Raw genomic sequence first — 14,060 nt, forward strand, 5'->3', positions numbered from 1 at the left:
TGAACCTTACTTACAGGCCTATCACTCAGATATCCAAGGCACTTCAACACCTCCCAGAGCAGCATTTCTCCCCCATTTCCAGAGCACAGGCACACGTGTGTGCACACAGACAGAAAGAGGCAGTGCCAGGGAGCTGTCAGAAATTGCCCTGGAGGCCAGGGAAATGCTCACTGCAGATGCTTTTGCATCTCCCCAGCAGGCGAAGGGTTGAGCCTCGAGCAGTGGGGGGATCGGTCCAGGGATCGACACTGGGAGAACAGGGATGTTGTGCCATTGAGGGGAGAAAAACAGTTCCCAAGGCTGCTCCTAAAGCAACCAGGAGCTGGTTGGACAGCAGCAGTGGCTGGGAGCAGACAGTGTTTGTGATCAGCTGCAGAGGAGCTGAGCCCAGGGGCTGTTGGCCAAGGCTGAGGCCTAACGAGCATTTCTCAGATTGCAGGGCAGCCTGAGAAGGGGAGGGAGGAATGCACCACCCCAGGGCCCCATGGAACTGAGGAGACCATGGTGACACTGTGGGGCCTTGTGGGACCGAGAGACCATTGTGACACTGCTGAGCCTCATGCAATGATGGAGACCACTGTGACATTGCAGGGCCTCATGGAAGCAAGGGGACCATAGTGACTGTGTGTGGCTCCATGGAACCAAGGGACCATTGTGACACTGCAGGGCTTGTGGAACCAAGAGGCAGTTTGACACTGCTGGGCCTCATGGAATCAAGGGGCAATTGTGACCCTACAGGACCTCATCAAACCAAGAGGCCACTGGGACCCTGCGGGGCCTTATAGAACCAAGAGTCCATTGTGACACTGCGGAGCCACAGGAGACCTTTGTGACACTGTGAGACCCCGTGGAGCCAAAGGTCCATTGTGACATTGCAAGGCCTCATGGAACCATGGAGAGAATATGAAGAAATGTCACAGCCTCATGGAACCAAGGGGACATTGTGACAGTGCAGGGCTGCATGGAACCAAAGCTCCATGGTGACAGAGAATGGCCTCATGGAATCAATGGTTTATTGTGACATTGTGAAACCAAAGAAGACATTTGGGACACCACGAACCACCATGGATGCAAGGGACCATTGTGACATTACAGGGCCCCATAAAACCAAGGGAACATGGCACAGGTCTGGCTGGTTTGGCCTCCTGGGGGCCACCTGACTGCTTCAGCCAACCTTGACATGTTGAGAGTCACTTCTCGTCTGCCACTGAAACACTGGGGCTCTCTGCTTTCCTCCCTGTAGAAAAGAACTGTCCTTCTCCTCCAGGCACCCATGGCCAGAATTGGCATTTCGCCACCACATTTTCTTCTATCCAGGGATTGTTCCCATAGGAATATTGTCTTGTACTCAGAGTCCACAAACAACTGTAATTCCTTTCAAAGGTCTAATTGAAAGTGTGGTTTGGGGCCTTACACCTGCACTCACCATTCCACAGCCCACATCCCACTGCTCCCAGGAGAGCCACAAGCATCCTGTGAGGCCACAGAGCCCCATTCCCAGGCCATGGGAGTCAGGGCTTGGCTGTCCTGCTTGGCACAGCCCAGGCAGGGCTTTCACAGCCGCACTCCACAGTTCATTTCCCACCTGGACCTGGTGGTGCCTCTGTGTTCTGCTTTCCCAGCCCCAGGGATGCTCTCCTTGTCGGCTAATTCCCCCCGCTGTCTCTTGGCAGGGATGGTTTTTTACCTGTTGATACATTAATATGCGCAATTCCCAACTGATAATGAATGCAAGTATCTAAAGTATCATCGAGTATCATCACAGTGTGGCTGTATGACATCCCAGGTTGGCTGTGAGGTCACAGAGGGCTGTGACATCATAGACTGGGCTGTGAAATCACTGGTTGGTTGTGTGACATGATAGGGCAGGATGTAATGTCCCATGGTGGTGATGTGACATCATAAAGCAGGCTGTGCCACAGAGTGGGCTGTGACATCACAAAGAGGGCTGTGCGGTTGCAGAGCAGACTCTGCCATCATAGAGGATGGCTCTGTCTGACATCAGAGAGCAGGCTGTGACATCACAGTGTGGCTTTGTAACATCATGGAGCAGGCTGTGTGATGTCACAGAGAAGGCTGTGAAATCACAGACTGGGGTGTGACATCACAGGGTTGCTGGGTGACATCCCAGCTGGGTTGTGACATCACAGAGCAGGTTGTGATGTCACAGAATGCTGGTGTGACACCCAAGGACAGATTGTTTGACATCACAGTGTGAACTGTGATATCCCAGAGTGGCTCTGTGACATCACAGGTTGCTTTGTGACATCACAGGGTAGTTGTGTGAGGTCCCTGGGGAGGTGACTCCACCCCAGCCCCCCTCACAGTTTCCCCTAGAGAAGTCCAACGCTGCTCGTGCACAGCAGGGTCCCCTGTCCCCCCAGGTCCCCCCTGCCCCCCAGTGCCACAGTCTCCCCCAGAGGATGTTCCACCAGATCGATCCCCAGAGCCTGACATGGGGACAGGGGGGACAGGGCCCTGGGGGTGGGACAGGGAGACAGGGATTCCCTGGCAGCGTCCCCGTGTCCCCCAGGAGGAGAGCCTGGCCCAGGGCTGCTTCACCCTCTTACCAATGAGGGCTTGAGAGCACTTAAAAAATCCCCAGCAAGGGATCAGCAAAAACCAGATTTAATGTCAAGCGACAGCACAACAAAGTTCCTTGGCAAGAGTCACTCTGCTCCTGACTGGACAGTTCAGGCACAACAAGGGGAAAAAAGCAACAATGAAACCAAGCAAATCCAGGCAATCAAACCAGAAATGAACTGAGAACTTGCACTGTGTGTGTGTTGTGTGAGTGCCTCTGAAAAAAGGCAGTGAGGGAAGAGATGAATATGGCCTAAAAGCTTAACAGCCCTCAAACTCAACAGAACTTAACTTATACTGTAACCTAAATTTATATCTTAAAATTAATAACTTATTAAAAGAACAGCACTTAACTGTATTTAATGTAACATATAACCAATGATGTAAGAATTTAACAGAGGAAGAGTAGGTCCCCTGCTGCCAGGCTGGGGCTGGGCTGGGTGGCCCTGCTCAGGGACACGGGGACCCAGGGGATCCCTGGATTCTGGTGGCACAAGCACCACCCCCGGCCTGCCCTGCGCTTGCTTTGGGCCACGCCAGCCCCGTCCCAGCACCTGGGCCCAGCTCCCAGCCCCAGCCGGGCTCAGTGCTGGCGGCACAGTCCTGCTCTGCCAGCGTGTGCCAGCCTGGGGGCACAGGGAACAAACCCTCAGGGCCTGACTGGAGTGACCGTGCTGCTTGCTTTTCTTCCAGGACTGACGGCCATGTGAGGCGTGGATGCCACCCACCTGTATATAAGTTTTTTGAGATTGTTCTTCAGTTGTTTCTTCCACGTAGTTTTTAGAAATTGTTATCTTCTGTAAATATGTTTTATACTTTATTGTTAGATAGGTTTTATGTAAATACGTTCTATAGATTGTTGTTGTTATAAAGATTCTTACATTGTGAATACATGATGGAGTCCATTTTTGTTGCTTCAGCAGAATAAGTCCAATCACATTTGAAACAGACTTGGAGCCTGGCTTCCACTTCTATCCACAGGGCTAGAGCAGACGAGAGGCAGCCTGCATTAAGGCACTATTTGTTATTGCTTTTAGTCCAGAACACTCAAAACCCCAACATCTTCCATCGATGGTTACAGGCTGGTGGGCAGTTTCAGCTACCAAAGTGCAGCTAGCGGGACTGTCTGCAACTGGTCATAGCAGAGGTAAAAATAGCTATGCTAGAGGCTCATCAATAAATAAAACAGTGAACAACCACCACCTTTAGAAACGAGCCAGGCTTTAGAGGACTCTGGTTTCCCATGAACAGGCAGGCTGGAAAAGTTCTCCACATTCCTGAGCAGCTCCAGCCTTGTCCTACAGAGCTGTTGCACACAGAATCTGCCTCTCCCTGGGAGCCCAGCATGGGCACCCTCCACTGATTAGCCAATGGGGACTTCACCACTAGGATGAGGAGCAAATTCAAGACCCTCCATCCAAGCAACTCTGGCACTTCATGGCACAGGAACATATTTTTCTATCAGCTCAGCGTTGTAGCTCATGAAGCCATCCACAGCAGCCAGCCTTTGGCTCCCACACAGTGCCTGTCACCCTCACCAGGCTGTCCCTGCTCTTGTGCAACACACTTCCCTCCCTGATCCCCCCAAGTGCATAAAGGAGCAGCTCTGTGCTCCAAGCAGCACAAAGCAGCAGCAGCTCCCAGCAGAGATGCACCTGGCCACCTTTTCTCCCCCAGCAAAAACTGGCTGAGCTCCCTGAAACATGCTTCCAGGCTGGGGAGGACCACAGGCATTTCTGAGTCCACTTGGCCACATCATGCTCCCCTGATGCACTAAGAACTCCTTCCCCTGCCAGAGGAGCATGAACCATCAGCTGTGGGGGCATGGAGAGCACACCTGGCCCCACAGCACTTGCCCAGCCCTGCCAGATGCTCACAGCACCAGACTCCGCTCTCGCTGCTCTGGGCTTTGCTGATCTGGAGCTACTCTCCAGCTGCTGACATGCTTCTCCAGCTGAGGAACGACCTCCAGCTGCCATTGGGCATACTGCAAAACCTGCTCTTAGACATCAAAACCTCTTTTTCTTCTCCAGCCCAAGGAAGGAGCATCAAGCCAACCCTCAGTACTTTGGGATGGGCCAGGGGAGTCCTCACCCTGCAGGTGAGGGGGAGCATCCTGCCTAAGCCCCCTTTCCATCCCCTCACACCAGGGAGAAAAGCAAAGAGAAAAGCAAGCCAAGGGCCAGGTTCCCTGTGCCCTGGCCCAACAGCAAAGTATAATGCTGTTGGGTTTGCCAAGGGCACCCTGAGTGTCCTTGGTAGAAGGGAGTGCTGAGACCTTGCTGAGAGACCTTTGGAGAGAATGAGACATTCGGTGATCCCTCTGCTCTCTGCAGGGTCTGGTTTCTTCGCCGGGTGACACAGGAATGTGATTATGCTCTGATTGCAGCCAAAGGTGCAAACCCAGGGCAGTTGGGAACAAGCCCATCCAGCCCTTCACCTTGCCCTGGGCCACAGGGAATCCCTTTGCCTCTCACATCTCTCAGTGGCAAGCTCTGAGTGCAGCAGAAGTGCTGGGGATTTCTGAACTCAGAGAACGAGGAATGGTGTAAGGGGAGGAAAACAATTCCTCATCTCTTTCCTGCTTTCCATATCCTGTAAAACTGGGAGTAAAAATGCTACCAAATATTTATACTTTAGGAGTGATTCCACTGACAAATCCTGAATACCCAGCCTTGTTCCTCTGCCAATGGCCACAAACCCAGGGCAGCAGGGCAGGGATGGCTCCTGGATAGCCCCACGCACAGGCCTGGCTGCTCATGGCACACTCAGACAGCACCAGTGGAGCTCAGGCAGGGACCTGGATGAAGGTTCTCCCAGAGAAGGAATGAGGGTGGATGAGTCCCAGCAGGACAGTCTGCAGGGAATGGCAGTGGTTTGGCTCAAAGCAGCCTCTCCTGACTTGTCACTGTCCTTTTCTCCATCAACAGGTCCCCATGGCCAGAGGCAGAAAATGTCCAACAGCAGCTCCATGACCCACTTCCTCCTCCTGCCATTCGCAGACACGCGGCAGCTGCAGCTCCTGCACTTCTGCCTCTTGCTGGGCATCTCCCTGGCTGCCCTCCTGGCCAACAGCCTCATCATCAGCGTCGTAGCCTGCAGCCACCCCTGCACACCCCATGTTCTTCTTCCTGCTCAACCTGTTCCTCACTGACCTGGGCTCCATCTGCACCACAGGGTGGCTGTGTGATGTCACAGACAACTCTATGATGTCACACCTCCCTGTAATTTCATACACCTGTGCTGTGATGTCACAGCCCCTCTGTGATGCCACTGCCTCCCCTGTGATGTCACACAGCAAGTCTGTGATGTCACAGCTGCCCTGTGATTCCACACAGCCCCCCCTTTGATGTCACAACCCACTGTGTTGTCACTACCCATTCTGTGAATTCACGCAGCCATTTTGTGATGTCACAGCCCACTCTTTGATGTCACAACCCTGCTCTGTGATGTCACTCCAATACCTTGTGATGTCACACAGCTTCTCTGTAGTGTCACAGCCCACTCTGTGATGTCACACAGCCTCCTCTGTGTCACAGCCTGCTCTGTGATGTCACAGTCCCCTCTATGATGTCATAGATGCTCGATGACCTCACACAACCCATTCTGTGATGTCACACAGCTCCTTTCTGACATCCCAGCTGCTCTGTGGTTCTGTGATACAGCCATAGAGGTGTTCCCAAAAATTCAGTAAAATAAAAACCTTCTTAACACCAGTGTAGCGTTAAGCACAAGCAACAGGACGGTGTTTGAGTGCTGTGAATGTGGCCTGTATGGCATGAACTCTCCTCTGGGGAGAGGCTGGTGGGCATTGCAGTATCTGATAATGCCCCTTATGCCTGTGACAAAACTACTGAGTTCACTGTCACAAAAGCACCATGGATAGCACTGATGGAAATAGGCAATTGCAGTTTTGCCAAAACAATTCAGGTGGCAATCAGAAAGGGTGCAACAGCAGCCATGATCTACAACTCCCAAGGCAAAGGCAACAACAGTTTCCTGACAGTGCATCACAGTGAGGGAGAGAGTGCTGAAACCCAACAGTTCCTTTCTCTGAAGTTTGGCTCAGGGCAGCACAGCCAGGCTCTGAGGAACCAGGGCTGTTGGTGGCTGATTGTTGTTCTAATCAAGAGATTCAATTAGAAAAAGAATGTATTACGCAATGTGAGCCTTGACTTCAGTGCTTGGTGAGCAGGAGCTTGCCATTGCATTCTGTGCTTGCTGCAGGGCAGGAAGGGGCTGAGTCTCTGAAGTTAGTCCTGATCTTGACCCATATAGCTTTGTCCTGTGCCTAGGACTCTAGGATGTCATGAAATGGGACTTAAGCTGCTTCCAGCCCAGCTCACCCTCTGCCACCATGGCTCCTTGGGCCTTGTGTCCGCAAAAGCAGACAGAAAGTGTTTCTGCTGCTCCCCCTTTTGCACCAATCTGCTGAGAGCTGGGAGTTTTCCAACTCCTGTGTCTCCACTGGACCATATTACTGAAGAAGCAGCATCCCCTCCTGATCAATAGGGTGAGTTCCAGGGATGCTTGTCAGCTCTACTTCCTGCCTAGAAATCTTGAAACTGCTTCTAAATGCTGCTCCCTTCAGCTCTTGGACATCTACTCACACAGAGTTGGGAAAAAAAATCCCCTGGCTACTGCCTTCTGAGGTGAGTTATGCCAAAGTTTGAGATATGGGACAAATCTCGATCCATCCCTAGAGTTTTCATAGATCTCTACATGGATGCACATATGGTTTTTGTGTACAAAGGAAGGAGCGTGCAAGCAACGTGACTGACGCTTTCACTCTCCATGTTTGTTCCACATGTGAGATCCAAAGACATTCTAGAAAGCCTTTTCTAGGCAGAGCCTTCTGTCCCTGTAGAACAGAGCGTGGCAGGTCGGGGTGGCTGCTGGGCAGCAAGGCCTGGACAGCAGGCCACATCCAGCTCCACACCTGCCAGGCCCTGCTAAGGCTTCATGCCAGCTCCTGGGGAACAGGAAAGCCCTTCAGCCTCGTCACTGCCTTGGCACAGGGGCAGTGCTGGCCTGGCAGCACAGCTTGTTTTGCCCAGCAGTTGCAGGAGATGACAACACAGCCCTTGCACAGACTGACTGGAAGGCATAGCTCTGGGTGTTGCCCGTGAAGCTCAGCTCTGGCACCATGGTCTGCCCCAGGCTGCAGGGGATGCAGTGGGAGCCCAGCTGGGCTCTGCCCTGGGGCCATCCTGCAGCGCCAGACAGCTGCAGACAGGGAGGATTTCACTGCCACCATAGCCAAGTCACGGCTGGAGGGTGGCTGCTCCAGCCCAGCCTGCACTGCTGCATGCTGTGCTCTGCAGGCTGCTGCTCCCCAGGGGCACAGGGCACTGCACTGCTGTGCCACAGGACACAAACAGGCTTCAGCTTCAGCCTAACTGAGGTGGGTGGGTAGGCTGGGAAGAGTGGGGAGGGTCAAGGGGATTTACAGGGTTCATCCTGGTGGAAGGATGAGGAAAAGAGGAAATGGGAACACAGCAAGGAGGTCAGCTGAGGGCTGGAGAGCAGGTCTGAATGACACTAAAATCTCACCGCAGCCCTGAAACATTGCTGTTCTTCAGCCTAGGGCAGCAGGAGCCCCCAAACCTGGGGCTTGGTCTTCCTGGCTGTGAGGGGCATCAAGGAAGCCTACAGTGTGATGGAGACTGTGATGAGCTGGAAACTCACTGGGGGAAAAGAGGGAGCAGTTGTGAAGTAAAAGGCAGGTGGGGGAGAGAACAGCTATAAACGGGTTAGTTTTTGTAGGACAATTCTGTGTTACATTGGTTACAAATGAGTTGTATCAGGGCTGAGTTTGGTTAATTGGTTAGTTGCAACTTAGAATTATTTATGTTGTTGTGCATAATGTACTGGTGTAATGCCCCTGTAAGAACATTAGATGGCAATAATGAATATGGGGGAGTGCAACAGGAATTTTCTAGAAGCTGGCAACAGACGTGATGACATCAGCGCGAGAATGGATTGGTGGACTAAATGAACCAATGAGATGAACTTATAGAGAAATGATTGGACAGGAATGCTCCACACAAAGGAGCCAATCAAGAAAGCCCTAGACGAGCCAATCGCGTCAAGAATCAAGAAACGGGCCAATCCTGTCCAGGCACACCCTATAAGAACTCTGGTGGTGCTTTGCACCCCTGTCCTCCTGAGGTTCTCGGGTGACTGAAGGGCCATCCTGCGTTGTGCACACACAGCTTCCTTCCCTTTGCTCTTGGGATCTTGGGCTTATCCCAGTTTCTCGTTGCCAGTCATGGCTTTTTATTTAATAAGCTAAGTAAATATAAACAGGTTGCAGCCATTTATTACAAGAACTGTTCTGAGAAGAGCCAAGATACAGCTTGAGGCAGCTGAAAAATGGCATTTGGGGTCATGGCAGATTGATTACATTTCAGAAGTTATTGAACAAGTTTATTTTTTGGGGGGTGTCATGTTTTCCTTGGAGATGGACGTCCTGCAAACTTGAGCTGCGTCACTGAAATGAGCAAGCAAGTCTCTGCTGCAGCTGGCACTGTTTCTTCCTTGGCTTCTTCCAGCCCCGCAGCAGAGCCCCGCAGCAGAGCCCGGAGAAGCATCAGTGTCCACGCTGGAGCTTGGCTGGAAGGAGAGGAAGCACAAAGCGCCCATCAGCTGAAGGCTCCTGCAGCCCTTGTGCCAAGGGCTCACAGTGGCCAGGCCATGCTGGCCGTGCTCAGTGCGCTGCCCAAAGCTCCCCATCCAGCATCGCTGCCTTTGGGAGGAGAGCAGCAGGGCAGGACACGTGCCAGCGCCCGCAGCCAGCCGCGGCACATCCACCTCCTCAGCAGCTGCCCAGAGTGGGATGTCACCCTGCTTGCTGCCATCTCCCAAACGCCCTTAGCCCAGCCGTGCATGCCAACAAGATGGGGACCCACCTCACAGCATCCACCTCCAGAGGAAAAGCAGGTCCCAGTTGACGTCCTCAGCCTTCTCCCAGGGCAAGTCCGATCCACGCCGCAGCTGCTCCCAAGCACTTCCCGATCCCAACTGGATACCACCTGAAATGCTTCCTTTAAAAAAAAAAAACAAAGAAAGAAATGAAATAGCTTACAGACACGGAAAAGGGGAAACAAGAACAAAGGTAAAATCTTACCTCTGTCGGGGGCTTGAGGAAGGCCCAAGCCCTACATGCTAGGGACAAACCCACCCACGGGGGAGGGAAACCCATGCTTTCTCTCCCTTCCTTGCCCCCTGCACTGCCCCCAAAGAGAATGGGAACACAAAGCAAGGACAGGGGAGTAGCTCGAGCCCTTCCGTGCCTGCAAACCAAAGCAGCCCAAAGTGCAGTTTCAGGAGGCCCAGCCACCTCTGCTCCCCCCATGGGGCATTGTTTGTGTCGGGCTGGCTACCCCAGCTCCAGCCCCAGCCCCAGCCCAGGGCACGCTGCCTGCTGGGGGCTGCTGCTAGGGCCAGTGGCTGCTGCTCCCATTTGGGATCCAGCCCAGCCAAAAAGCAGCTTGGCAGCCGACTGAAGAATGAGCTGAACCTGCCTCAGCAGAGCGGGGAGGGAGCCGTCGGTGCCCAGCCAGGCTGTGCAGTGCCCACATGTGGGAGCATCCCCCTGGCTGCAGACTCATGTGCACATTGGCTGTGGAGCCTGGCTCTGAAGCAGGTGCCCAAATCCCAGTGCATCATCTTCAGCTTACCAGGGGCAAGGTCAAGGGAGATCTTGTCATCCTGCATGTTGTCCTCCATGTCTCCAGCAGCAGCCCCACCTGATGCAGCTCCTCCAGGGGCTCCTTCTTCTCTGGGAGTGGGAGAGACCAGGCTGTCAGTGTTCTGCCCAGGGCCCCAGCTAAAGTGCGCCAAGTGGGACAAGCAAAAGCAGCTTGTGTGGTGGCCAGCAGTGCTGGCAAGAGCAGCTCATCTCCAGCACGAGAACTGCGTGTTCCCATCCCATGGCCACTGCTCCATGATACAGGCACGACAAAAAAGGCTGTGTTCCTTGGATTTTTATTGCCAAGGCATTGGTGTGGAGCTGCCACTTACCAGGCCAATGGATCCAACGGGCCGTGTGGCTCTCTCCCTTCTTCTATGGCTGATGAATATCCTGCACCCAAGGATCACACAACAGGTCTTCCAAGGACGGCCTGTCCATGGAGTGCACAGATAAACACCACCTGATGAGCTCTTGGCATTCTGCGGAGAGGAAGCAGAAAGCGCCAGTCAGTTGGAGAAGGCTCCTGTCTGCTTTGCCCCACTATTCCTGAGCACGCCCAGGCTATGCTGGATATGCTCAGAGCTGCACCTAAGCTTCCCCATGGATTCTGTTTGGGAGGAGAGCAGGACATGTGCCACCTCCTCAGCAGCTGCCAGAGCAGGATGCTCACGAGCCCGCTGCTGTCTCCCAGCACTGCTCTTCCCCCCTGTGCCGCAGAGATGAGGATGCACCTGGAGAGAGCCGTTGTGGCAGCGGGAGCTGGCCCCAGCTGATGCTCCGGCCCTTGCTGAAAGGGTGCTCCCCGCAGACCATCTGGTGCAGCAAGATGCCCAAGGACCGGACAGTAGCTGGCTCACCGTGGTACCAGCCAAAGTTTTTCCATTCTGGGGGGCTGTAGGCCGGTGTTCCTATGGAATACACACACAGTTCATCAGGGGAACACTGCCTGCTCCCAGAGCCTCGCCCCAGCATCCCTGGGCACACGGGGGCTGCACCAGCGGCATGCAGGGCGAGCCGCCGCCTTCTTGCCAGCAGCACCTGGGACTCATGTACAAACTAGGGCTCATACAAGAAGCCACTGGGCTTGCAAGAGGGCAGCAGAAGCCCTGGGAAGGCCCAAGCATGGCATGCAAAGGGAAAACCCACTCAGGGGTGGCAAAAACCATGCCTTTGTCCTCCCTGCCTGCATTGCACCACAAAACATGAACAAGCCCAGGCAAACGAGGCCAGCGGAGCAGTCCCAGCCCTTCCTGGCCTGCACACCAAACCGGCTGCTGCACAGCTTCTGGCCCCCCCTCTCTGCTACCCCCACAGGTGTTTTCGTCGGGCTGGCTGCCCCAGCCACGCTCCTGGGCACAGAGGGTGGCAAAGGCTGTCAGCAGGGCTGGAACCTGCTAACCCCCCACCCCTGCTCAAGAGAAACTTGGCTGAAGAGCCAATGCCATGAGTGGCAGCAAAAGGGACAATCCCCGGTGCCACACCCAGCTTGGGCCCTGACATGCTGGGAGTGGGAGCGAAGCCCTGGCTGGGCTCACCTGCAAAGCTGGTGTACGCTGCATCCTGGAGATAGGTACCACAGCCAAAGTCAATGAGCTTGGCCTGTCCCGTGCACAGGTCGATGATGATGTTCTCGGGTTTAATGTCCCTGTGCAGGACCCTGTAGCTGGTGCAGTGCCACACGGCCTCCAGGACCTGCTGGAACAGCTCCCGCGCCACCTCCTCGGACAGGAAGCCCTGTGCCTGAATGAAGCGGGAGAGGTCCTGAGAGTGCTCCGGGCGCTCCATCACCATCCAGATGCAGGTGGAGAGCTCAGCCCACTCCAACAGCTGGATGATGCCATGGCACCCTGTGGACACCTTGCTCAACAGGACTATCTCCAGGGGTGCGCTGGTGCCGTCGGGCTGCAGGAGGAGCACTGTGCCATCAGCAGGGCTGATGCTGTGCCGGGGCTCCATAACGATGCCCTCAGCCAGCCCGGGATGCTCTGCGTCCTCCGCTGAGCCCACGCTCTCACTCCCTCTCCCTCCCTCCCTCCCTCCCTCTCTCCCTGCAGGCGTCCTGGCGCCTTCCAGCCTGCTGGGCTCCGGCTTATCCCCACGGACCCGGCACGCCCCGTTTTCTCCCACTGGCCCCAATGGCTCACTCACCAGCTCGCCCCAGTCACGGATGCGGCTCTGGGACACGCATTTGATGGCAACCTGCGAGCCAAGGGGAGCAGCGGCATGAGCTCGCCGCCCGCCCTGCTGAGCCCCACCCTCCTCCTCCCTCCTCCTCCTCCTCCCCCGCCGCCAGTCCCGCCACTCACCGGGGCGCCGTCCGCCAGCCGCGTCCCCGCGTACACGCTGCCAAATCCTCCTTTCCCCAGCAGCTCACCCAGCCGGTACCGCTTCTGCAGGGCCTCCTGCGCCTTCCCTGCGGGCGACACGTGGCTGTCAGCCAGACACGGCCCCCGACCGCCTGTGCACCGCCCCGGGCCGGGCATCCCCCTCTGAACGGGGCACGGGCGGCTCGGGGCCGGCGGCCGGACTGCCGAGCGGCGGAGCTTGGGCCGGGGAAGGCGCATTGGAGGCGGCGGGAGCGGCCGAGCCGTGTGTGTCCTCCGCGGGCCCCGGGAGGAGCCGGTAACGGGGCCGGAGCTGGGGTCGGGGCCGGAGCTGGGGTCGGGGCCGGGGCTGGGCTTGGGGTCAGGGTTGAGGCTGAAGCTGGGGCCAGGGTCGAGGCCGGGGCCACGGTCGGGGTCTGGACTGGACCCTGCGTCGGGGCCGGGGCCAGGCTCGGGACAGGCAGAGCCAAAGGGTGGTGATGCTGTCCCAGCCCCAGCCACTGATGCCCGCCCAGCAGCGCCACAGCCACGATGGCGAGAGCCGGGCGGAGGCGAGAGCGCGGCGGGACGCCCAGGGGCGGGGAGGGGGCAGCCCCGGCCGGGGCTGGGGGCGAGCCTGGGGCATGGCCCAGGCTGGCAGGAGCAGAGGGGCTCTGGGAAGGGAGGGGACACAGGGAAAGGGACAACGGGAGATGCTGTGGGACGGGGGAGAGGGAGAGGAGGAGCAGGAGAAAGGGACAGAGAGGGTCGTAGAATCTCTTTTTTCTCTGCAACGCCGCCGCTGCCAGCGCTGCAACTGAAGATCCTGGGCCGTTTGTCCGAGTGGCCATTAGTCCAAGTGGCCGTTTGTCTGAGTGGCCGTTTGTCCGAGTGGCCATTAGTCCAAGTGGCCGTTTGTCTGAGTGGCCGTTTGTCCGAGTGGCCGTTTGTCCAAGTGGCCGTTTGTCCGTTCCCCGCTCGCCCCCGCGCGCCCCACGGCCGAGCCCCGCTCGCCCCCGGGGGCAGCCCCCTGAGTCTGTCCAAACACGGGAACTTTGCCGTGTTCAGCCCACATCCAGAGGCCTGACTGCTGCACAGTGGCACAGCAATCCCCTTGGCTGCTGTTGTGCATTGTCCCTGCTGAGGGTCAAACGCTACCGGGGCACATTCCCTGTTTCTAGAATTCATTTCCAACCCAAGCAATGCACTTATGTCTCCAGCATTGCTTTCCAAACAGAACGGGGGAAGACAAACTGTGTGTAACTCATGGTATTTCAGAGAGTCTAAAACTTGCTAAGTCATAGATCTTAGAGGTGAGATCAATTTGCAATTAATGGCATGGAGAAGTAGTGCAACATGGAAAAGGGGAGCATAGAAATAAATAGAGGAAAACATCTTGGATTGTTTCTTTGCATTTTCATTTCACTTCCTGAAAGCTGTTTCAGTTTTCCAAGAATCTTCTCCACAGTCCTGTTTTG

The sequence above is a fragment of the Lichenostomus cassidix genome, unplaced genomic scaffold (genome assembly GCF_008360975.1).
Source record: "Lichenostomus cassidix isolate B80296 unplaced genomic scaffold, HeHo_3.0 HiC_scaffold_44, whole genome shotgun sequence".
NCBI classification, from domain to species: Eukaryota; Metazoa; Chordata; class Aves; order Passeriformes; family Meliphagidae; genus Lichenostomus; species Lichenostomus cassidix.